This window comes from Monodelphis domestica, chromosome 4, assembly GCF_027887165.1.
Source record: "Monodelphis domestica isolate mMonDom1 chromosome 4, mMonDom1.pri, whole genome shotgun sequence".
In the NCBI taxonomy this organism is placed as follows: domain Eukaryota; kingdom Metazoa; phylum Chordata; class Mammalia; order Didelphimorphia; family Didelphidae; genus Monodelphis; species Monodelphis domestica.
Genome location: NC_077230.1, coordinates 920,627 through 938,257, shown reverse-complemented (window position 1 = coordinate 938,257; position 17,631 = coordinate 920,627).

The following is a 17,631-nucleotide window of genomic DNA, read 5'->3' as shown; positions in this document are numbered from 1 at the left end:
GCGCCTGAGCAACGGCTCAAACAAATATGGCATTTTCCACTGCCATAGACACCCAAAGGGGTCTACTCAGGCTCATGTCCTCATTGGTTTCTGTCCGTGACAGACTGAATTTCATTGAAATAGTGCTAGTTTACGACCATCCCATCAACTAGACCAATTAGGAAAGCATCGTGCAAAATGTTCTGGACTTTGCTAGAAACCCAAGTAGAGTTTTCAAGTCTAGCAAGGACATGTTGAGTCATTGGGACCCAAGATCTGAGATCTCAGCAGAGCGGATCTTCTGTGACTGAGGAAGCCACACATCAAAATGCTGTTCCCATAATCCCTTGCTTAGAGGAGTGGGCTGGAAGGCAGTGATGAGGACGGAGGGGGAGCAGCTGTAAGTGGGAAGGGGACGAGGAGTCACTTTATCAAGCAACTCCTGTGGAGATGCAACCTTGAAATCGCTTCCTGTAGTAGAAGACTACAAGGGAAGAAAATGAATTGAAGTGTAGATATTAATGGAGGAAATGTTGGTGGATCTGGTCCATCTCCCCATCCTCCCCCACAGACAGCAGCAGCACCTTCTCTAGCCACATTTTGCTCTGCCCCAGGGAACAGGGTCCACACAACGCTTCACTTCTTACTTTCCTTTCTGCCTGCTTCGGTGACACTTCCATGACATCTCAAAGCCCCTCGGTGAGATCCACCATTACTGGCTCTCTGCTGTGTGGGGGCAGACGGAGGGGGAGGAAGGGGAGCTCTGCAGTCATGGCCAAAGCTTCTGGCTTCCAGGGTCCAGAGGGAAGATGAACGAGGCCCCCCACGCTGGGCATAAACTGGCATGAGAGGAGCTGACAGCATCCACCTAGTCCCTGTTTGCCCAGTTAGAGGCTTTGGGGGGGCACCTCAAACCTTCTCTTGCCCCCAGTGGGAGAGCTGCTCCTCTCTGTAGTGTTTACTACATACGTTGGTGCGGTTCAGTCATCTTTCAGTTGTGCCTTGTTAAATTTAACGTTCTGTCTCTAATCATAAAAATGAGGTCTATGAAGGATCATCAGAAATCACGGAATGAAGAGGATGCACAATAAAAACCACGTGCCCACGGCCTCGCTTAGCTCGCCCTGACTGTCCTACATCATGGCGGCTGAGGCGGGAGGCGCTACTGCCAGTTAAATGCCAATCATGATCTCACCAATGGGGAGACTCGGGAGAGATGATAGGGAATTCTGGGCGATACCAAGGACTTCTGGGGATTGAAGTCTGGGGTTCAAAATCTCCCTTTTACAGCCTGACTCTTCCAGACTCTCTGGGGTTTCTTGGCAAAGATCCTGGAGTGCCTCCAGCTCATGAAGAAACTGGGCAATGGCTTGCCGGGGTCACATAGCTAGGTTGGAGCTCAGGAAGGTGAGTGTTTCTGACTCCAGGCTCAGTACTCCCTCCTCTTCGGCTAGGTGGCTTCTCCCTGTTAGGATACCTTTCAACCATTAGGTGCAGCAAGCACAGTGGGACCTTGTGCCTCTCCACCCTTCTGTCCTCGGCTGAGTAGAATGACGTACCTAGAAAAGCTCTCTGGTCCTACTTTGACGTCCCCCGGCTACGACTTTGAAGCATAAGCCGAGGGGCGTCTCCAAAGCCCGTGTAGACAGTCTCACCTGAGCTTGAGAGAAGTGGGGAAGTCACCCTGGGGGCCCAGCATTACTGAGAGTGCTTCGAGCCGCCCCTTCCATTTTACAGCCGGGAGACTGAAGAACAAGGAGGCCACCAGACCTGCCCAACATCAAGCAGGAGTAGGAGGAGAGCAAGGACTCGAGTCTCCTAATCTCCTTTGGCATCTCCCCAGAGATGAGAAAGAAGCATTTTATAAGCGTGGAAAGAGTCCAGCGACTTCCCGGGAGGGCCGGTCAGAGAAACCCTTCTTAGTCAAGACGCTTAGACCGATCGGCCGCATTAATGTAAGAGCCCCGATTCGTAGACTGCAAGCAGGTAATGTTTTGTTGTTCTGGGTCACGCTAACCTTTTCGAAAATAAAGCGAAGGACTCTTTATCATCATGTGCTTTGGAGTTTGTCTGCTTCAGCGCGAGGTTTTGTCTAGAGCCAGTACAGGAGGGCTTGGCGAAATGCTCTCTTTGTTTGTGAAGGTCAGAGTAACCCGGAGGTCCTGAAATACTAGACCAAGGCAAGTTGGGAGTGCTGCGGGGGCGTCCGCAGCTGCGAGAGCGAGCAGGGCTCCTTTGCTGCCCCCAGGAAAGCCACAGCTGCCAACCCCAAGTTCCTGTCACTCAAATTCCCCCCAAACTGTAAGGCGATGCTAACGCGGTGCCTAGATGCCCTTCTAAAGGACTTTCAGGTGGTGGCAGTGCAGATGCCAATGGAGTGTTAGCAGAGGCTTGGTATGAGTTCAAATATTACCAACAAGTCTGAAACATGGCATTAGTCTCCCACTATGGACTTGCTATTTCACTGATCAGGTCAAAAGAACCAGCTTCTGTTTTGGGGAAGAGCAAGTTCCCAGCTTGAAACCGAACAAGTATTATTCCATACAATGGGTCCAGCCAGTCTGCAGATGGTCTACTGTGAACCCAACACGAGTTCCTGAATGCAGATAAAACGGGCCGCCTTCAATGTAGCTCCTTAGAAAGGTCTTGGCGGGGGCAGAACGGAGGCTCCTTTGTGCATGATCCCCCTTTCCCTTATTGCTCCTCTGTCCTTCCTGCCAGCCTGCCAGGATCAATGTGTACCTCCTGTGTGCCCGTTAGCGTGCACCTCAATGGACATACCGATGGGACAGATCTATCGGTCCAAGCTCTGCATGTTGAAGATCCACAGTAAGAACCACTGACTGGGATGGCTCTGAGGTAGATCCAGTAGTTTAAGGGATCTTCCGCTAGGAAGAAGATGCTGTGTTTAGGCATGGCTCCTCCTCCTCCTCCTCCTCCTCCTCCTCCTCCTCCTCCTCCTCCTCCTCCTCCCCCTCCTCCTCCTCCTCCTCCTCCTCCTCCTCCTCCTCCTCCTCCTCCTCCTCATCCCCCTCCTCCTCCTCCTCCCCCTCCTCCTCCCCCTCCTCCTCTTCCACTTCCTTTTCCTTGGATCCACATGTGTGTCAGTCAATCAATCAACAAACACTCATTAAGTACCTACTATGTGCCAGATACTGCGTTAAATTCTGGGGCACAAAGAAGAGGCCAAAGACAGTCCTTGCCCTCCCGGAGCTTCCAATGGCAGAAGCCATGCGTGTTCGAATGTGTGCAAAGGAGAGTATCTGCTAAAGAGGAAAAGCCAACTAACGGAAGATGGCAAGGGGCTCGCATCCCCAGAGGCTGGCCAGGGCTGGCAGACGTCGGGAGGTGCAGTAGGGGGCCTTCCAGACGGGGTGCCTCGGAAGCCAGCCTCACTCCACCCGAGCGGACGGACCCAAAGAGGAACACACTTCACTTTCTCTCCCCCAACAGGTGGAGCCTTGGAGGGATGAAGCTAGTCTTCTGCTTGCACTGTTCGTCGGTGGTGGTGCTGGGCACCAGCAGCGTGCCTGGGTCATGCTGGGGAAAACGCCTTCCATTTGGGCTGCGCAGACTCAGGTATTTGTGTCTTCAGTTCGCCTCAGACGCTCCCGGCCATCTGCGGCTTTGTGGTAGGCTCACGTGGCCCAAGCACTCAACAAGTTCAAAGCGGCCATCTTGCCTTTATATTTCCGCCTTACGAACAGGGTTCCGATCTTGGCAAACGGCCTCTGCTCTCCCCCCGCCTCGGCTAGCCTCCTTCGGGGCTTCCGGCACGCTCTCCTCCTTCCCCTGGTCTCCCCAGGAGGGGTCCCACCTTGCCCAGCCCAGCTTCTCCACTGGATGGCCCCTCGTTCTCTCTCTTGGCCCCGCTCTCTCACCAATCTCTAATCTGGCTCTGGCTCCTTCTCCGCTGCCTACACACCTGGCCACGCCGCCCTCTTCTGCTCACTCCCCACTGGATGTGCCCATTCGCCACGGGTCTCTTCCCTTTCCCCGACCAAGCCCTTGGGAGCACCAGCAAGGGCTCGGCTCCTGTGTCTCTCCCTCTCTCAAGTCTCCGCAGTCGGTCAGCCGGAACTGCTGCTCCCAGAGGAGTCAGGCATCTCCCGATGCCCAAATCCAGCGCTTGGCTGGCTAACATTCTCTTTGGGCTTCAACTTCTCTTTTCTGGTGCTCCTCCTTGTCTAGCCACTCCTTCTCGGCTCCTTCAGTGGGTCTTCGTCTACCTTCTGGACTTGGACACGGCTGCCCCTCTGGCCCAGAGCCTCCTCACCTACCTCCTGAGTTATGCCCAAGCATTTTAGTCCCAAGCTTCTCCTCTCTCTCCACTCAGCCATCTAAAGTCAGGGTCTAGGGGGCAGCTGCGGGGCTCAGGGCGTTGAGAGCCAGACCCAGAGAGGGGAGGTCCTGGGTTCCAGTCTGGCCTCAGACCCTTCCCAGCTGGGTGACCCTGGACAAGTCACTTGGCCCCCATGGCCCAGCCCTTACCGCTCTTCTGCCTTGGAGCCAACACCTAGTGCTTCTAGGACAGAAGGGGAGGGTTTTACGCAAAATAAACACAAAGTCAAGGTCAGATTCCCCTCTGCCCCGTTCCACCGGCTCCTCTGTTTAGCTTGCACATTTCTTTATAACCGATGTTCTTCTTACCCATAGCTCCTGGCCCGTACCCCGTGTTCTCCCCAGGCTCGCTTCCCTGCTGCTTTTCCCAGAGGTCATTCGGCTGCCTAACTCCAGGCATTTTCCCTGGCTCCCTCCCTCCCGCCCTTCGGTCCTCCTTGCCACAGAAGGTCTGTCCTTTCCTCTTGTAATCCTGGCCCTTTCCTCAAGGATGATCAACTTATCGCATGTATTTCTACACACGCACATGTAAATACATGCATGTTTGTGCTTTGTACATTCAGAGTTCTGCGCTCTGCCTGTCTTTCCACGGTGAGACCCGCAGGAGGAGGGCTGTTTGGGCTTTCCACAGTACCAAATGCTTTTTGGCACGTTGATTCCAAGGAGATCTGGTGGGTTCGTGTGGATGACAACTATGTCGGGTGGCAATGCAGTGGTTGTGGGTTCGAGTTTATGGGACTAGAGAATTAAGTGTAGAAAATCCTGGGAGCCCAGATGGTTGGAGGGAATATTTATAGAGTGGAATCCGGGATCCCTTAGAGCTACTGGGGGTCCCTCGGATCACTGTTAGGACAGAATGGCCTGGAGGAAATCGCTTTAAAGACTATACAGGCTAACCAATGGATGCATATTCCTAGACATGCACGCACACGTGCAATGCACACACACATACATGCACACACATGCACACACATGTGCACACACATACACATGCACACATACATGCACACACACATGCATGCACACACATGCACACACGCACGCACATATATTCGGTTCACAGAAAATGTGCTGACCTTAAGTGACTGCTAGCTTTCCCCCAGATTTCACGTTTGTCTCTAACGTGTTCAGCTGTGCAAATGGACTGACGCTGACCCATAACTCGACTTTGTGAGGTTCTCTTTTACCTGGAATTATTGTTCTTCCTGCTGGAGCAGCCCTGCATTTCCTTGTGCTTGTGTCCGCGCTGCCTGGTGAGTTTCCAGTGTCTCCGTATTGGGTGGAGGCTGTCTGTGGGTGCCGTCCAGTAGTGGGCGGTCAAGGGGGAAAAGGGGACCGTTCTTTATAGCCGTTCTCGGCAGTGGCCTTTCACAGTCATGGCCGCCGACCTGTCTGTCTTTCCCCGGATCATCGATCCACAGATTCGCTGTGTGCTCTGCCTGTCAAAGCTCTGGTGAGCTCCTGTCGACGTTCACAGGATGAGCCCAGCCAGGGCTCCTAGGGTGCATCATGGCGGGCTCCTCTCCTTTGCTCTTCCTTATTGTACTTGTCAACGTGTGAAAGACGGCGTTCCTGCCCTGCCAGATACTTGATCGCCCCATTGGGGCTGGTTCACCGCATCCCACTGAATGGCCTCCAGAGCGGGGTCCTCCAGGGCAGGCTCTGCTTTCCACCATGAATCGAGTGGCCCCTCACTAGACTGCCAGAAAGGCTGGATTCTTAGTCTCTGCTCTCCAGCCCTGCCTCTGGGTTTAGCCTTTGCATGGAGGGCGGGTGGCCGGGGGGTGTCGCTGATTGGATCAATAGTGGAGGTTGTACTTCTACTGCGCAGCGATTGGGCGGTCAGTGACGGCCCATGCCCCTGCTTTTTGTGGCGATTGTATTACAGAGAAGCCCCCAAGTTCAATATTGGTGTCAAGCTGACCAACCGTGAAGTCTCAGTGATTTCAACTTGAATCCATTAGAAGACTTTGTTGTTCCGTTTCAAAGACCCCAACCACAATGGGCAGTGCTTTCGCTCTTGCCCTCCCCCCTCTGTTCCGACTCCAGCTCCCGGCTCTCTTTTCGCCTTGGTCTCTGTCTTGCTCTCAGGATGAGACGGTCTTGGATGGGTTACAAGTTAAGTCAGGACCCAGGAGCCTCCCTTTTCTCCAGACCTAAATGGAAACTAACCAATAGGAAGGACGAGTGGGCATTGCAGAGGGAGCTACCCCATTGATTCATTGCCGGTTTCAGGCTGCATACACACATCATCTTGTTGGGGCTAACCTCAAAGCCACGAGGCGTGAGAATATCAGGAAGTCATTTCCACTGCAGTCACTGCCGGTGTGACACCTTAGGGCCCGCGTCTCTTTGGGGACAGTCACAGCTGCTGAAAGGCCGAGGAATGTGTGAGAACTGAAGGCTCAGCTCCTCCAATGTCACACGTACATATCGCTCAGGAGAGGCCCTAGTACAGGCTGCATGTCTCAGCAACACTTTAGCCATAGGCGCGCCTGCCCAGTGCTCCGAGGCCCTGCAACGTAAGCCCTGGAGAGTGAGATCAGAAGTGGAAATGGTTGAGGCTGTCCCCCAAAGGGCAGCCCTCTCCAGGGTCTTGGCTTTAGGCAGGACGCACATTTCGCCTGCTTTGCTCGCCATACTTGCCCCAGATTCTCAGCAGCTTGTGTGATCACACATTCCCGTTGGGGGCCATGGTGCTGGCGCTTTGGACGCAGTGAACACAAGACTCGAATGTACGAGCTGGGAAGGATGAGGCGATGCTGCAAAATGGCGTTTTCAGTCTGCGCACTGTTCCTGCCTCTACTGCCTGCCAGATTCAGCTTAGTTTCTCATCTCGGAATAGTGAGGACGGAGGAAATAGTCTGCCCGGAACAAGAATAGGGTTAGAATTCGGGGAGAGGCTGGGGTGGGATCCGCAGACGCTCAGGAAAAGGAAGGCACCGAACTTGTTCTAGGGCGGCGAGGCCGGGACAGCAGTTAATGTCGCTCCCCTCTTGGTCGCTTCCAAGCGTAGAAAGTTGCCAGAAGCTGGACCCACTCGTGCCTTCTTCCTGAGAAGCCCAAGAGTCCCTTAGAAGAGGCTGCTGTGTGCAGACCTTTAACTCGGACCAAACTGCTCATGGACATTCGGCTCTGACCTTTGGCAAAATGGGACCTCAGAGGAAAAGGGACGCTCCTCCATCCCTAAATAGCCTTTCTCACCATTTGGTAATGGCTGCAATCGGCTACAAATGGCTGTAAACAAGAGAAAAAATTAAAATGAAAAACGTGAAAGAGACCAAGAAGACTTCCGGTTAAGAGGGCTGTTGTAAAGATGCCCCTGATTACTGCCCTCTCTTCACACACACACACACACACACACACACACACACACACAAACGCACACGCACATGCACACGCACACGCACATACACACATGCACACACACATGCGCAATCTTACATATTCCTAGTATAAGAATACCAAGATGCCAGGACTAGGTTGGAAATCTCTAGTCCAAGGAACCACATCCCACCTGCAGACCCCTGAGGAAGGTTTAGTCTTCCCCAGTTGAACTCTGGTTCTCTTTGAGACCCTCATAAAATAGGACCTCAAATGGAGGCCACCTGCTCATGAGTATTTGAACCCAGATCCTGAGCCCTCATACATCCCCAGGTCCTTGTGACTCTCCAGCTAGTGTTATTAATAAACAGCTTCTTTGGTTGCAACATACCCCCCAGCACTGGCCCCAGGGACTTTTCTGCTTCTTTGGCCCAACAAAACTCCTGAAGCTGTGCCTGGTGTAAGGAAATCTCGCCTTAGGCCATCAGCTGTTGACAAGAACTGGGCAGACAAAGTTACATTGGCAGCTGTGCTTACTCCTCAAGACTTTTTTTGGGAAACTAGAATGCCGAGTCTGAAGTGGTGTCATCCGTGGCCCCAAAGTAGGAACACTCTTCCCCTGCTGGGACCAGGGGGCTGTAAAAAGTAGCGCAGCCTCCCCCATCCACTGGATCCAGTCCCAGGGAAGGTTTGAACCCCTCCCACCACCATCAGTCATCCTGTGGGAATAAAAGTAGCATTAGTGGCCTAAAGAGCCTTTTTGGTTGGTGGGGACTCTGGATATCAGACACCACAAGTTTCTCCCTCTCTTCCCCTTAGCATGAGTCAGCACTCATTCTGAGCCTGGACCCACACCCCAGTTTCTAGCTATTCTGGCTCCTGGCCCCAGTACTTGGCCCTGTGTGACCCAGATAAGATTTCTATAAAAACCCGGCAGCTCACTTCATCCAGAACTCAGATGGACTGCCCTGTGCACATTCTCCCCAACTATCTCTGAAGTGTGTGAGAATCTTCCCTAAATAGCCTTGCTTGCTGCACTTTCTCTTTATCCACTGCCTTTTACGTTTGTGTGTGCTTCACTTCTCAGCCATTCCATTTCCCCCCTTAGAAGCATGAGCCATCCATCCCAAGAGGAGGTGACGAGCAATTTAGTAGCCACACCTAATGTAAGGCTTCGATAGAGGGAATATAAAGGTACTAGGGTTGAAATGGAAACCTGTCTCAACAGCCGCCCCCCCCCACTCCCTAACACCATGGCTGTGATTAAAAGCTCTTCTTTGGGTGCTCCATCCCTCCCCTGCCCTGTCAAGCAGGCATTTCCCCCTAACTCCAAATGGCAGATAAGAGAGATTACCACCCACCTTTGGGTCTTAAGTATTCCATTTCTCCAAACCACCACCTCCCCAAGTCTGTGTTAAGGTAAAGAATGGGGGGCAGGGAGAGAGGGGAGAGTGACCACAAGCAATGCAATGAGTCCTTCTCCATGAACTATTCCTAACAGACCCACTAAATTGGCCAGGCCAAATTCTGATGGAAAAAGCCAGAAAAAGTCACAGTGAGTTATTTGTCCGGTCCAGCAATGGGAGTTAGATGGGGAGGTCTTGGGACAGCAGACACAGGGAAGGCCAGGAGCACTCCCCTTGGAGCACACTGGCGCCTAAGGAGAGACTGTGGACCAGATCAAGAGGAGGTCTCAGACCCATCCTGGGCCACTCACTGTAATGGATACAGGTAGTAAATGGTAGTTTTGTTGCCGGTTCTCTAGTCCCAAACAGGAAATCTGGGGCAGGATGAGAAGGGGGCCGTTTCATAGCAGTGGCATTCCCAGGAGGAAGTCAGCACCAGCACCAGCAGCATGGCTCGACAAAGTATCACTTCTAAAGTCTAATCCAGCCTTCGGCAAAAGAACGAGATTAGGAATCCCAGGCCAAAGAGGAATCTATAACTGTGCCACTGAGTCACCAGATCTTTCTACTTGGTTGGCATGGGTGGAGTTCAGTAGCCGTTTTTTCCTGCTCAGACCCAAATCCAAGTCAGGAACTTGCAGAGATGGGGAGAGGGAAGGGGAAAGGAATCAGACTTTGACCTGGATCAAACTATTTGGGGAGCACTTAAAGCTTGCAGCTCTCTAGCTTGACATTGAGATCCTGGAAAAATACTCAATATCCCAAGGAAATGGTAAGGGAGCTGTTCTGGGGGGAGACAGGGCCCCCAGGACACCCCAAATCTGCAGAGGAATCCCAGGTTAAAAGAATCTGAGAGGACTTCCTTAATCCTGAACCCCAGGAAGGCTGGTGGTGGAAGCAAGCCAGTCCTGGTGCATCTAAAGTGACAACTGCATAAACAAGTGATTCTCTAAGAGATGCATTTCCTTCTGTTTTAGGTGTATTTCCCCTGGTCTTACCAGAAGAGTTCTACCATCGCAAACATCACTAGATCCTCTGAGACCCACCATTTACCCTCCTTTCTGATCAGGGCCTATTGGTCACCATGTGTGCCCCGGATACCTCACCTGGGAATGGCACCTAATCCTCCTTGTTTGTTCCACTCCCCCCTTCCCTTCTGTCTGTTCCTTCAAGCTATAAAAGCCCTGGACCCCTTCTCCTCAGGGAGGCCGACCTCCCTTGCACCTGCCGCCCAGCCATTCGCTCAATAAATTCTTCTCTTTTTAGAGATTCATCAGAGCCTGGCAATCTTTTAAGTGGGCAAATAGATGCTATCTCGCTCTCTCCCAACAAGGCCGTCCACGCCCTTGCCTCCAGAAGTGCCAGAGACCCTGACCCGAGTGCCCGGTCTAAAGAAAAGCAGCAAGCTGCAAGATGGGCGAACCGACACACCAAATGAGCTATTTTGGTGACAGGCCACTTAAGAGCCAAATGCAGAAGAGAATAACTCCCCAATGTCTCTAGCCAAAGTCTGAGAGAAAAAACATACTACATTTATAGAAGAAATGAGGAAGCCTGAAGAAAAATTTGGGAGGTACAAAGCCTTGCCCCAGCCCCCAACTCCTTGAAGATTTCAGTGGACCAAACAGAAGCTAATGACTCCGTGGGGCAGCAACAAATAGGAAAACAAAGCCAACAAGCTTAACAGGAAGAAGAAAATGTCAGCCTTTTTTCACAGGAAAAACAACTGGCTTAGGAACAAGGCTCAAGGAAAAACATTCGAATCTCTGGGCTATAAAGGGGCCTAGATGCCATATTCCAGGAAATCTCCAAACGGCCCAGATACTTTAGAAGCATAGGAAAAAGTGAAACTAGACCCCGGTGTTCCCCTCCAGTGAGAAATCCTAAAGTGGAAACTCCTAGAAGTGGCATCATCCCAATCCAGTGCTGCCCTAGTAAACAGTCAGCAAGAAAAAATCCAGGCTGTAGGAGCTACCGCTTTAAAGTGGTAGAATATGGAATGGGGTGAAGTAAAACGATGGAATTTGATATCACCACAGGGAGAAAAAGCGATTTTGGGTGAAATAAAAGATGTTTAAGCATTCCTGAGAACAAGACTGGAGTCGTGGATAAACCTGGAGGTACAAACACAGGAATGAAGAGAAATATAAAAAGGTAACGAGAAATGAAAAATGTTTGTAAAGGACTTTTACGTTTTTGGTAAATGACTAAAGACGGATAAACTGCTCACATTCAAGTACCAGGAGATGATACCCTTTGATTCCAATCATCATTAGGGCTCATAGCGGGAATGGAATTCTCCAATACATGGGCGTACCTTAATTATGAAAAGAATGGAACGAGGAGGGGAGGAATATGCTGGAGAGGAAGAGAAAGGAATGTATTTGGTTATTTAGAGCTTAGTTATTTTCAGGCACAGCCTGTTGCTCATGATCCCTTTTAGGGTTCTTGGCACAGGTACTGGAAAGGGTTGCCAATCCCTTCTTCAACTTATTTTATAGATGAAAAAATGGAGGAGAATAGGATTAAATGAATTGCTCAGGGTTACAAAAATCTCTATACAAACAAGGAGGGGTGACTAGGTAGAGCAGCTGACCACTGAACCTTACTCTCACCTGAACTGGCCCAAAGAGGAAAAAACACAAACATGAAAAGTTGGCTACAGAAATATATTTTACTCAACAAGGAAATGGGGGGTGGATTAAAGGGAAGGGGAAACAAGAGAGAGGACAGATTTAGGGAAGTATTAATTCTAAGTAGGGCAGGGAGGTGGTACAATGGAAAAAGCATGGGGTCTGGAATCAGGAAGAATCATTTTCCTATATTCAGATCTGATCTCAGCCACTTCCTAGCTATATGACCCTAAGCAAGTCACTTAATCCTGTTTACCTTAGTTTGTTCATCTGTAAAATGAGCTGAAGAAGAAAATGGCAAATCATTCCAGTATCTTTTGCAAGAAAACTTCAGATCAATTAGTCATTTAGTCATCAATTAATCAATCAATGACCTAATCGACTGACCAATAAAATCTTCCAAATAAAACAAATTATAAGGATGTATAAAATATTTATAGTTCGTTTGGAAGTAGAAAAGGATGGGAAACTGGATAATCACAAACTGGAATGGATAAACTATGGCATATAAATATAATGGAATGCTATTGGGCCAAACACTTAATAGCATCGACTCGCCAGAATTCCAGGAGACTGAAGATGAATTACATTGCCCACCTCTTGCTGGAGATGTGAAGGATTCATGATACAAATAGAGACAAATATTTTTTAAGACATAGCCAATGTAGAAACTTGTTTTGATTGATTATAGATGTGTATGGTGTGTGTGTGTGTGTGTGTTCTTGATGGAGGCAGATTTGGGTTGATTAAAACACAATATGTTACTATATTTTGTTATGATATTAACATATCTATATATGCATATGTATATATTTGTACACATATGTGATATTTAAAAATCATAAATTTAAAATGCCCAGATATATAATAACCAGAGGGATAAGAGAGGTTCGAAACCACCCATAACCTCATAAAAAAACTACAAAATGGAAAAGTCTCAAGTATTACACATTCAAAGTCCACATCTTTCACATCAGAGGAAATCATAGAAATCCAATCATCTAAAAAAGGCAAGTACTAAGAAGTCCCAGTCAGAATCATGTTAGGCGCACATTTGTGGGCAGTAGGAGAGCAGTCAGTAGAGAGGGAGAGTTTGGGGATAAATGAAACTGGGAATGATACTAGAAGAGACAGGTTGGAATGGGATGACCTGTGCAGGCAGGTTTTTTTCCTTGGCAAGGAGAAAGGGGAGATAGTGCTTGAAAAGATTTGAGTGACACAAGGTGAAGGGGCAGAAGAAGGAGCTCTTGTTGAATGGTCCCAATGTTGTCAGTAAAATAGAAGCCAACTTTCTCAGGTGAGAGGGTAGGATTAGGGAGAAGTCAAAGAATTTTTAAGGAGGGAAGAAATGGTCTAGAAAATTCACCATGGTGAGTGAGATAAATTAATTAAGAGATATTAGCTGTAGCGAGGACCCAATTGAGATTTGGAACATAAATTGGGAGTTCATCCTAGACAGATAGATAGATGATATACCTGCACATAGGTAGATAGATAGATAGATAATATTTTATAGATCAGTGACTTCTGGTTGTAGACAAACTGAATGAATTAAACTTTATTTTTACAAAACCTCAATTGGGTCCTCACTGCTGCTAGGTAATCCTACATCATCTCTCTTAATTAACTTTTGATCTCATACACCACAGTGAATCTTCTAAACCCTATCTTCCATTCTTAAAACTTCCATTGCTCTTTGTAAAGATAGACAGATAAATAGATGGGTAGATAGATAAAAAGGAACAAGTTTCTTTTGAACTAGCAGACTAAAAAGAAAAAAATACCCACAAGCACTATATGAATGCAGAAAAGAAACCAAACCATTGATTTATTTTTAAAGAAAAGACTGTTCAATCAGAATGGTTGCACAATTTTCTCATCTTTCATTCAGTAGCAGCTATGTAGTAGCCAAGGCAATGGAGAATAGGATTGATTCAAAGCTGAAGGTACTAATCAGTATGACAAAGTGGCAAGGGTCAAGGGAAAGAGAATGGAAAAGAATTCAATTGGTTCACCAACTGGTCAAGATGGGGGAAAATGAAGAGTGTGGCTAGAGTGATAGTCTGGGAGAGAAGCCACAAGTCCATAAATTAGAGTTCATGGCATAGACAATGAACAGGAATCAATTTGGGAAGATCGAGATAGATAGAAAGCCAATAGATTGTAATCATAGAAAGGAATTTCAGAGTTCATAAACATGGAAATAGTTCATTTGTGAGTAATGGCAAGATCAAGGGTATGAGCATCTTTATGTGTGGCTGAAATAGGAAGAAGGAGTTGTCTTTGGACATGACTAAGTTGAGGAATTGGGGTGTTAGATTGTATGAGGAAGCATCAGAATATCCTCTTAGTATAAGAGCTGGATTTAGAGAGGAGAGAAATGTTGTGATGAACCAGATATTCAAACCACTTAGGAAGGAAAGGGGTCCTCGAGGACAGTAGAAAAAAGCTATCAGAATTTTGAGTGGACAATAGACCTTGATTGCATACATCTCAAAGAAGGAAGGGTTACCTCATGGGTCGGGGTCCTTATAAACATTAGGGAGTAACTACCTTTCCCCGGGGACCCAAACCAAATGGAGGGAGTATCCCCAGAGAAGAGAATACACAGATGTAAATGAAATACGGCGCTGTCCTCAAAGCTGTATTGTCTGGGAACAAGTAGAAGTGAATAGAGAGTGTCTGCTAGGCAAAGGGGATGACGGATAGGTTGATGTAGGTGAATTTCAAGTGTTCTAAGGAGAGTAAAATGAAAATGTAGTTGTTCCTGGAGACAGGTTGTGAATGGTTTTAACAGCCAGTTTGAGAAGCTTATATTTTAACCTAAAGGCAAAAGGGAGTTATTAATGATTTTGAGCTGTTGGTGACAGGAGGAAGGGGTATATAACACCTATGCATTAGGAAGATTATTTTGGCAGCTATGTGGAAGACTCACTAGAAGGAAGAGACTTTTAAAACAGAGCAATTAGGGGGTTCTTAGAATATTCCAGATGACAGATAATCAACTAGACTGGTATCACAGTCAATAGTAAAAATGGAGATTTGGGGGGAGGATATTGTGAAGGTAGAATCAGAAAGATGTGGTAATTATTTAGGAATAGGGGGTAAGAAAGAATAAAGAATCAAGTATACATTCTAGGTTATAAAATTGAGTGAATAAAAGGACTAAACAGCAGTATGGAATTTTAGAGGAGAGGTTGGAGTTTTGGGGTAGGGGAATGGGTTCTGTTATATATATATATATATATATATATATATATATATATACACTGAGTTTGAGATGCCAAAAAATAGCCAGGAGAAAATGTCTACCAGATAGAACTGATTTGAAGTCTAAGAATTTTGTGGTGTATATGTAGATCTGAGAGTAATCCACAGAAATATAATAATTTAACTCATGGGAAATGATGTGATAGCCAATCACAAGAAGAGAATACAGAAATCAACCAGTAATTAAGCATTGATTAAGGCTTGTAAGGATTAATTGGTAGGAGTTTTACAAAAGTGAGGAGAGCAGTTTGATAAAATACTTAGTTTAATTTTAGATAAAGTATAGATTGAACATAGAAAGGAAGAAAGAAAGATTATTGCTCTAATACCTTATGACCATACCTAAATTCCTAATCCTAACTAAAATTTCTAAAAGTCCCCTACTCTGTCTTCAAGGACAGGTTCTTCTGTCTGACTAGACCAGGACTAATTTAACCTACTCTACCTAGAAAATTTATTCACTAACTACTTGCTATACTAATAAATAAACATTAATCAACTACGAACTCCTTAAATCATTTCTCTATCCCAACTGTCAGTAGTAAAAACTGCCAGTCACAGAGACAAAGAGACTGACCTCCTGCTCTTCTAGAGATCCATAGGCAGAAGCCCTCAACTGCCAACTGATTCTTTCCTTATATATCTCATCTTCTAGGTAATGGAATCTTCAGCTCTGGCTAACTGACACCGGCCAGTTCTCTTACTTAGAAATCCTGTCTATTCTTGCCTCTTAAAGAGACAGAGAGATTGAGAAAATCCCTTTAACAGCATCTGTAGGATTATGTACCAATGATTATGCTAACCATTGGGGATACAAAGACAAAAGTGGCAGGCTCTATAGACATGGACTCAAGTTGCTTGATCTCTGGTGTCCCTCTTCTCAAGGAGCTTCCATTCTATTGAGGATAGATAACATGGATCTAGATATATTTCCAAGGTAAACTGTCCAGCATCGCTGTAACACAAATCTATGCTCCAACCATTGATGCTGAAGAAAACAAAGTTGCTCTGTTCTCTGAAGATCTACAACACTTTCTAGAATTAACATAAAAAACGTCCCATTCATTATAGGGGTTTGAAATGTTAAAGTAGAGATGATAACAGGCAAGTTTGTCCCTGAAGTCCAAAATGATGATGATCAACACCAAAGTCAGATTATTTATATATTTTGTGGCCAAGGGTGCAAAAGCACTCTATACTCAGTTATAACAACAGCTGGGTAGACCATGAACTTCTTTTTGCAAAATTTAGACTTAAATTGAAGAAAGCAGAAAAAAACACCAGATCATATAAGTGTAATCTAGATAACATTCCTTATGGATACGTCGTGCAGACGATGAAACGGTCTGGTAGACAAAATGCTTGCAAAACTATGGGCCAACGTTTGCAGTATGGGGAAGGTAAAGGATAAAAGGAAACATAGCCAACTGAATGAAGAATTCCAAAGAATAGTAAGGAGAGACAAGACTTTCCCAAATGAGAAATGCAAAAAGAGAAAAGAAACGAAAGAAAGCTATAAAGTGGGAAAGAGATTTCTTTAGGAAAATTGTCAATGATTAACACCAATAAGCAAGGTGGCAGACTGCTAACGGAACTATTTAAAATCGTAAAAGAGGATGCTGTTAAGATGCTGCCCTCAACATGCCAGCAAATTTGTAATATACACCGGTGGCCACAGGATTGGAGAAGATCGGTTCATGTCCCAATCCTAAAGAAGGGCAATGTCGTAGGCGGTGCACAAGGAGCCATTTTTCTCAGTAGGTGCAGGGCCAGCTGATCCCATTCCCATAATGTCTCGGGGTCACCATGTACCCATTCCAGGGTATCTGTAAAGCCTTTCTAAGGTCCATAGAATTTCCCACAATATTAGATCAGAGTTCAGATAGAGCAGTGAATATTGCTCAGGTGATAAGTTCAGCAGCTCGAGCCCTCAGATTGGAAGGCAAAGAGGCTGCCCATAAGACTTCATAGTCTAGCCACGGCTGCCCGAGTTCAGTTCTGGATGTGTTGGGTTTAAGACATCTACAGGACTTCTGCTTCAATCTGTATGAAGAGCAGTTGAAGACATGAGAATGGTTTAGGAGAGAGGTTAGGGCTGGAGAAGTAGATCTGAGAGTCATCTGCCCTGAGATGATAATTGGATCCATGGGAGGTGATGAGACTCCCAAGTAAAAAAGGAAAGAAAGAGAAGAGGGCTCCAGAAAAGGGGATTCCCATGGATGTCAGGTGTCATGTAGATAAAGAATCAAAGCAGGAGAAAGAGATGGAGTGATCAGATATGCAGAAGGAGAGTCAGGAGAGAGCAGTGTCACGAAGACTAGAAACAAGAGCGTATAAAGGAGTCCACAGCGATTGACAGTGTCAAAGGAGGCGGAAGAGTTAGCAATGTCAAGGGAACGATGATGTCGGAAGCCAGACTACAAAGAATTAAGAATAAAGCAAAATAAAAGGAAGCTGGCAGATAGCCTTCTCTAGCTTTAGCCCCCAAATGGAAGAGAGCTAAGAGACGCTAGCTAGAGAGGATGCATAGAGCAAGTGAGGTTTCTGTTTTTGAGGCTAGGGAGACATGAGCATGTCTGTGAGCAGTGGGGAGGCAGCCAGGAGGAAGGGCACGGATAGTAGTAGAGCAGGGATGGTGGAAAGCCCAGTCTAGTAGAGACGATATTATAGAATGGCAT